Raw genomic sequence first — 6,015 nt, 5'->3', positions numbered from 1 at the left:
ATGTGGCAGCAAACACAATTTGGGGAGGCCTTGTCCTACAGAAGAGATGCTCCAGCGTGTGCAGAGACCATCAACGAGAAAGTTAGAGCAAATGAAAACTTTGTTCAACTTGAAAACAATTGAAAAGAGAGAGGGTGCATTTGAACTGAGATTTTGAGACAGAAACAAAAGCCTCAGGTATCGACCGCCAGACAGCATCAGTCCATCCTTGCCTTAGGACGCAGGGCAGGAAATCTGTCAGCCGTGGAGCCACCTCTGTCGGCTTTAGACTCCCCCTTGCTTTTCGATGCTCCCCGTTTCCTGTAACAAGCTCCTGAGTTGTACACGGTGCACGTCTGACTCCGCTTCTGCCAATTTGGGAACCAGGCCCACCCAGTCTGGGCATCATCCCACTTATTCTGAGGAGCCGTCAGAAGAGCACTGCTTCTCAGCCGTCGGGCGCTTTGATAGCAGGGCCTCAGTAGGCCTGTCTGCGTGTCGCAGGGAGCCCTGCCCACTGGGAGCTCATACCCTTTGGTACCTGGGAGGAGACCGCTACTCTTTCTGACTCCAGTCTTTTCTCAAAGAAGCTTCCCCAACCCGACGCGTAAAAGGCGGAGCTCGGACGCATCTGCCAAGCTCCCCACCATGCTGTCTTCTGGTCTTGCTTCCCACCGACAAGACCCATCCTTTGTTAAGCTGCGACCCTGGTGTCCTTAGGAAGCAGAGCTTTCCCTGGGACCCAGCCGAGACCCCAAGCTGCTCAGCGAGAGCAAAGGCAGGCAGTGATATTTCCTCATTGATCCAAGCACTCTGGAGTGGAGGCCCATAGGCCCGCCACGCTGCCATTCGCCCAGTTTTCCCATTGGCTAGAAGAAGCAGGGGTCTCTGGGATGTATGAGGCCCGGTTTTGGGGTTCCCAAAGCACAAAGGTAGAATCCAGCATTTCCCCCACCGGGCCGAGCTCTCCGAAGCAGGGATCACAGAGAGAGAGAGAGAAAGAGAGAGAGAGAGAGAGAGAGAGTCGGGTTCTCGCAGCTCCGCGAGGAGGCCGCGTTTCGCATGCACATGTGACCCATAAGAGGCCATCCGTGGAAACAGCGTCATCCCATCCCTGATGCGGATTAGCCTCGCCAGTCGGGGGACCCGTCAAGCTTTCCCACCAGGCAGCGTAAGAGTCTACTTCCTCAGCAGCCCCAGTGCAGAATCAAGTCATAGTAGGAAGGTTCCGTGGGCACCTGGAGGCACGAGGCTCTGGGTTCAGCGCTGTGGGGGCGTAAGGCACCGCCCTCATCCTCACGGATTCCGAGTTTGACTGAAGGGCTGAGATCTGTAAGCACGCAGCAGTACCAGGTAATAAAAGATAGGGTACACTTAGGTGCTCGCGGGTTCGGGTGGAACCGCAGAGACCATGTGTTACATTTGTCCGTCCAGCTTGTGCTTTGGGGGCTGACCCCCTGGTACTTGTGGTTCCCAAGGGACTGTGACACAGAAGACCTGGCTCCCGGGAGCCCAGGGGTCCTGTCTGCTCAGCGGTACTGCAAGTGGGATCGTGTGCCCAAGCAGGGCCAGTCAAACTTGTTACCAGAGTTCCCTTATCATCTATGGAAACTGCTTGAACCAAGAGCTCTTTCTGCCCCACTGCTGAAGTGCGCACAGGGCTGGCTCTAGCTCGAGGGGGGGGGGGTAGCCGGGACACAAAGTGTAAGGGGGGACGTAGCTCTCAGGCATGACCCTGAGAGTGAACGTCTCCTTGAATCTGTGCAGATTGGCCCTGCCCTGGTCCTGGTGCCTCAGGGCCATCGTCCCTCACAGCCATCTTTCCTTTCCACGGAGAGACAGCCTATCTGGAGAAGGAGAGGGAAATGGCGCAAAGACACAGAGAGAGCTAGAACCCCAGTGATATCATGAGAGCTCCTGGATCCAGCCATGCCTGCAGCTTGTGTTTCTGGTCATAGAGCTAATGCATTGAATTGGCTTTCTGTCCCTAAAACTGACTTGGCACCTTCAAGTGGAGGGCAGCAAGTGACAGGGTACAAAGCGAGGCCTTGGCTGAAACGAGGTGATGGGGGGGTGATGTGAATCACTGTCCCCTCCTGAGGAGTGTGTCAATTTAGTCTGTGCGTGAGGACGTCACAAGCTGGCAGGGGAGTTTGTAGATGCTGTGTGGTGTTTGCTAAGAGCCCACAGCCGAGGAGGCTCAGTCTACCCACCAGAAGAGCAGAACGGGACAGAAAAGAAGTTTTTTGATTGTGTATTTTTCACGACTGAGAGCCCTGGACCCAGCTGTGCCTGAAGACAGGCCATCCCTCAACTTCCGAGCTATGACAACCAATAGATTGCTCTTTTCTGTGAGCCAGGCCAGGAGACATGGGTAATGCCCACAGAAACTAAGACAGGCTTGGTCCCCCCTCACCACCACACGCACTGAACTATAAGCAACTTGGGGGCCAGTGTGGTGTTCCGGGCCAGGGTAGGGACGGAGACACTGTAGGCACGCAGTCAGCCATGACACCCGGACGGATGGATGAATGGGTGGGGGGAGTGGTCCAGGGCCCCCTCTATGGGACATGTAGCCCCTGCCTCCTTGGAGCACCTAAGCAGGGAAGCAAAGTGGAAGGAGGCTTATGGACCATCTGGCGCCCCCGGGCCTGGGTGCTGGGAATCTCAGAGCTGAACAAAACACACACACTTCTAACTTTCCAGATCTCCTCCAATCGCTGTGCCCTGAAAGGATCTGGAGCCGGAGCTGAGAGGGTGTGGCAGACCTACCTCCTGAAGGTGACCTGTGATGAGTCACACCCTTGTACAAATCCCCTCCCCTCCAGAGCAGCCAGACCAGGGACTTGCTCCTGACCAGCAGAATAGGGCAAAGAGGATGAGAAGTCACTGTCATGAGCACATCATATCATATGACAACGGTGAAGGGATGTTGGGTGTAGTTAAGGTCCCTATTTCTCTGGCTATAATTAAATAGAGTTCGACCTGGGTGGGCCTGATCTAACCCAGGGATGGAAAGTCCTTTATAAGAGCATCTCATCCTTCTCTGACATCAGAGCCTGCCAGTAGAACAATATGCTTGTGCTGGCTCTGAAGAAGCAAACAGCCAGGCTGTGAATGGCCCACAGGGAGGGCCGTCTGCCAGGAGCCGGGGCCACAGCAAGTGAACACATTTTGGAGCTGGGCTCCATAGGAGCTGGGCGGCCCAGCTGCTCCTTGGCTGCAGCTGTGGGAAACCCCGACCACAGGAAGGGCCTGCCTGGACCCCGATGCTGAGGCTTGTGGCAACTACGAGTGGTGTTCCAAAGTGTGAGGTTTACAGAAATTTGTGCAGGAGCAACGATAGGAAACTCACAGGGTTTGGGGAGATTTGATGGGGCTGGGAATCCTCTACCCAAAATGAAAAGTCTTCTACTATGAGATTCAAACCCCGGCTGTGGGGCCGGACAGTGTCAGCAAAGGGTTGGCCCCATGCTGACCGCCGAGGAGGGACCCCGAAGTGTGGAAGGCCTGTCTACACAGGTGCATCTCATCCCTGCCCTCAGCCTGAAGACCTTCCGCACTCATGCCGCCCAGCCCGTGCCTCAAGCTCGGATTTACAAAACAGTCCCCGTTCCTGCCCTTGGTGCCCAACCTTCACTGTGCCTCCTTTTCCCCACTGGGCTCCCAGGGAGACCTCAGCTCGGCCCTGACACTAGTCCACTGCTGGCCTGAGAGTGTGTCATTCAATAGTAGAGCAGGTGAAACGTTCCAATTCCCTCACTCAATGATATCAAATTACACATTCCCACAAAAAACTCTCCCATTGCTGCATTATTTAAGCAGAAAGAGCTAAATACAGAAGGCCTCTATGTTCCATTCCTGATTCTCGTGTCACTATAAATATACTGGCTTTTTCCACCCCCTTAATCATGGATTAACTTTTATGGAGATGGTTGGTTTCCTTTCTATGGAGACACCGTTTTGACTGGAGTCCTAAACCAGTAGTAAAGATCGTGACTAATCTCACTCCCATCGTGCTCACCAGAACATGTGCCCGGGCATTTCTTTTTTTTTTTTTTTTTTTTTCAACGTTTTTTTTTTTTAATTTATTTTTGGGACAGAGAGAGACAGAGCATGAATGGGGGAGGGGCAGAGAGAGAGGGAGATACAGAAGCAGAAACAGGCTCCAGGCTCTGAGCCATCAGCCCAGAGCCTGACGCGGGGCTCGAACTCACGGACCGCGAGATCGTGACCTGGCTGAAGTCGGACACTTAACCGACTGCGCCACCCAGGCGCCCCATGCCCGGGCATTTCTATAGCAACTGCTGCCGAGGGCCCGGAGGCCACGGCATATCTTGCCCTGGAAGCTGTTTCTCTTCTGGACCCGGCTTGTTACGTTCTCCAAACAAGGCTTCCGAATCCAGGCGGTACCCTCCGTGGGAAATGCATTCGTCATGTTACACAGGGATATGCAGACGCCCGCACACCGAGTTTTAGCAGACCGAACCCCGCTTGCCCGTCTGTACACTTCGGTTTTGCTTTCCCGAGTGAGTTTCCAGAGGGGGCTGAGGGAACATACACTCGCTCTGCTTCACACACTTCCCAGCTAATTGTGATAAACCACCAAGAGGAGACCTCACGACTCAAGTAAACAAATCAATCCGTGTTTGTGCAGAACCCGGGCTTGTTTAGGTACAGCAAATAATGCTATACCACTTTAATGTTTTTTAATGTTTTTTTTTTTTTATTTTTAAGACAGAGAGAGACAGCGCGTGAGTGGGGATGGGTCAGAGAGAGAGGGAGACACAGATTCGGAAGCAGGTGCCAGGCGCCGAGCTGTCGCACAGAGCCCGACACGGGGCTGAAACTCACGAACCGTGAGATCATGACCCGAGCTGAAGTCGGACGCTCAAGTGACTGAGCCACCCGGGTGCCCCCATATCACGTTAATAGAGAGGAAATACGGAACAGGGTTAGAGCGCAGCCTCCGGGTGGGGGACGCCCCGGGATTCTCAATCCTGTACTGCTATTCCCCAGCTCTGTGACCTTGGGCTAGTGATGCAGCCTCTCTATGCCTCGCTGTTTCCGTCTTCAGAATGTGATATTGCTAGTGCTTGGCGCATAGGGCGCTGACCAGGCTTAAATGAGTTACCAAGTGGAAAGCCCTGAAAATGGTGCTTAGCCCGTAGTAACTTGCATGCCTTTGTGGCTCTTCTTTGGCTGTTGTCACCATCGCCTTCATTTTTCCAGGGTGGATTTCACTGAAATGAACACCACAGGCGATTTACTGATTTCCTCACCGCCTCGCCCATGCATTCATTCATGCCCCCAGCATTAATCCGTGTCCCCCGCATGGCGCCTGGGGCGGCTGTGATCTAGGTGACAAATTTTCGGTAGCACTTTTCTCGTCTGCAGGGAACAGCTTAGATTCACTCCTCCACGTTGAGCTGAGTCCTTCCTGCCCACACCGAGCCTTCTCCTGCGAGTTCCTGCAAGAGACAGGACACTCCAAATTGTCTTTCTCGGGCTCCAGATGTGTCTGCAGAGAGAATGTCTCACAGACGAGGTCAGTGGGAGAAAATGAGCCAGATACACTCCTGCGGGCATTCTGCTGAACCACGGATGCATTGCCCTCCTCCGGCTTTCCCAGTGCTTCGGGATCTTGGTCATTCTTTGGGTTTGAGCAATACAGGAGCGGCAGATTCGGGACTGTATTGTTCTCTTCTGCAATCTTATTTAAGCCCTCTGTGAGCATAGGTGAGTTTTCAGTGGCCAACACCTAGCACATAAGAGCGACTGAATTTCCATCTCATTCATGTGCCAAATCTATTTCACAGGGGCGGGGATGAGGGCTCCACGGAGCAGTCAGGGTCACGCAGGTTACCACAAATGCATGCCTAAGAAAACACAGCAGCCAGAGACAGATGTGCCCGGCCATCTACTCGGGCAGTGCCATTAATTTCCATCACACTACACTGCCTTCAGCCAAACGTTACTCTTCTTTTTACTTATTGCAACAAGTCCTTGATTTGAGAGAATAAGATCCCCTATGGT

The sequence above is a fragment of the Neofelis nebulosa genome, chromosome Y (genome assembly GCF_028018385.1).
Source record: "Neofelis nebulosa isolate mNeoNeb1 chromosome Y, mNeoNeb1.pri, whole genome shotgun sequence".
Taxonomy (NCBI): Eukaryota; Metazoa; Chordata; class Mammalia; order Carnivora; family Felidae; genus Neofelis; species Neofelis nebulosa.
This window is presented reverse-complemented; position numbering follows the sequence as displayed.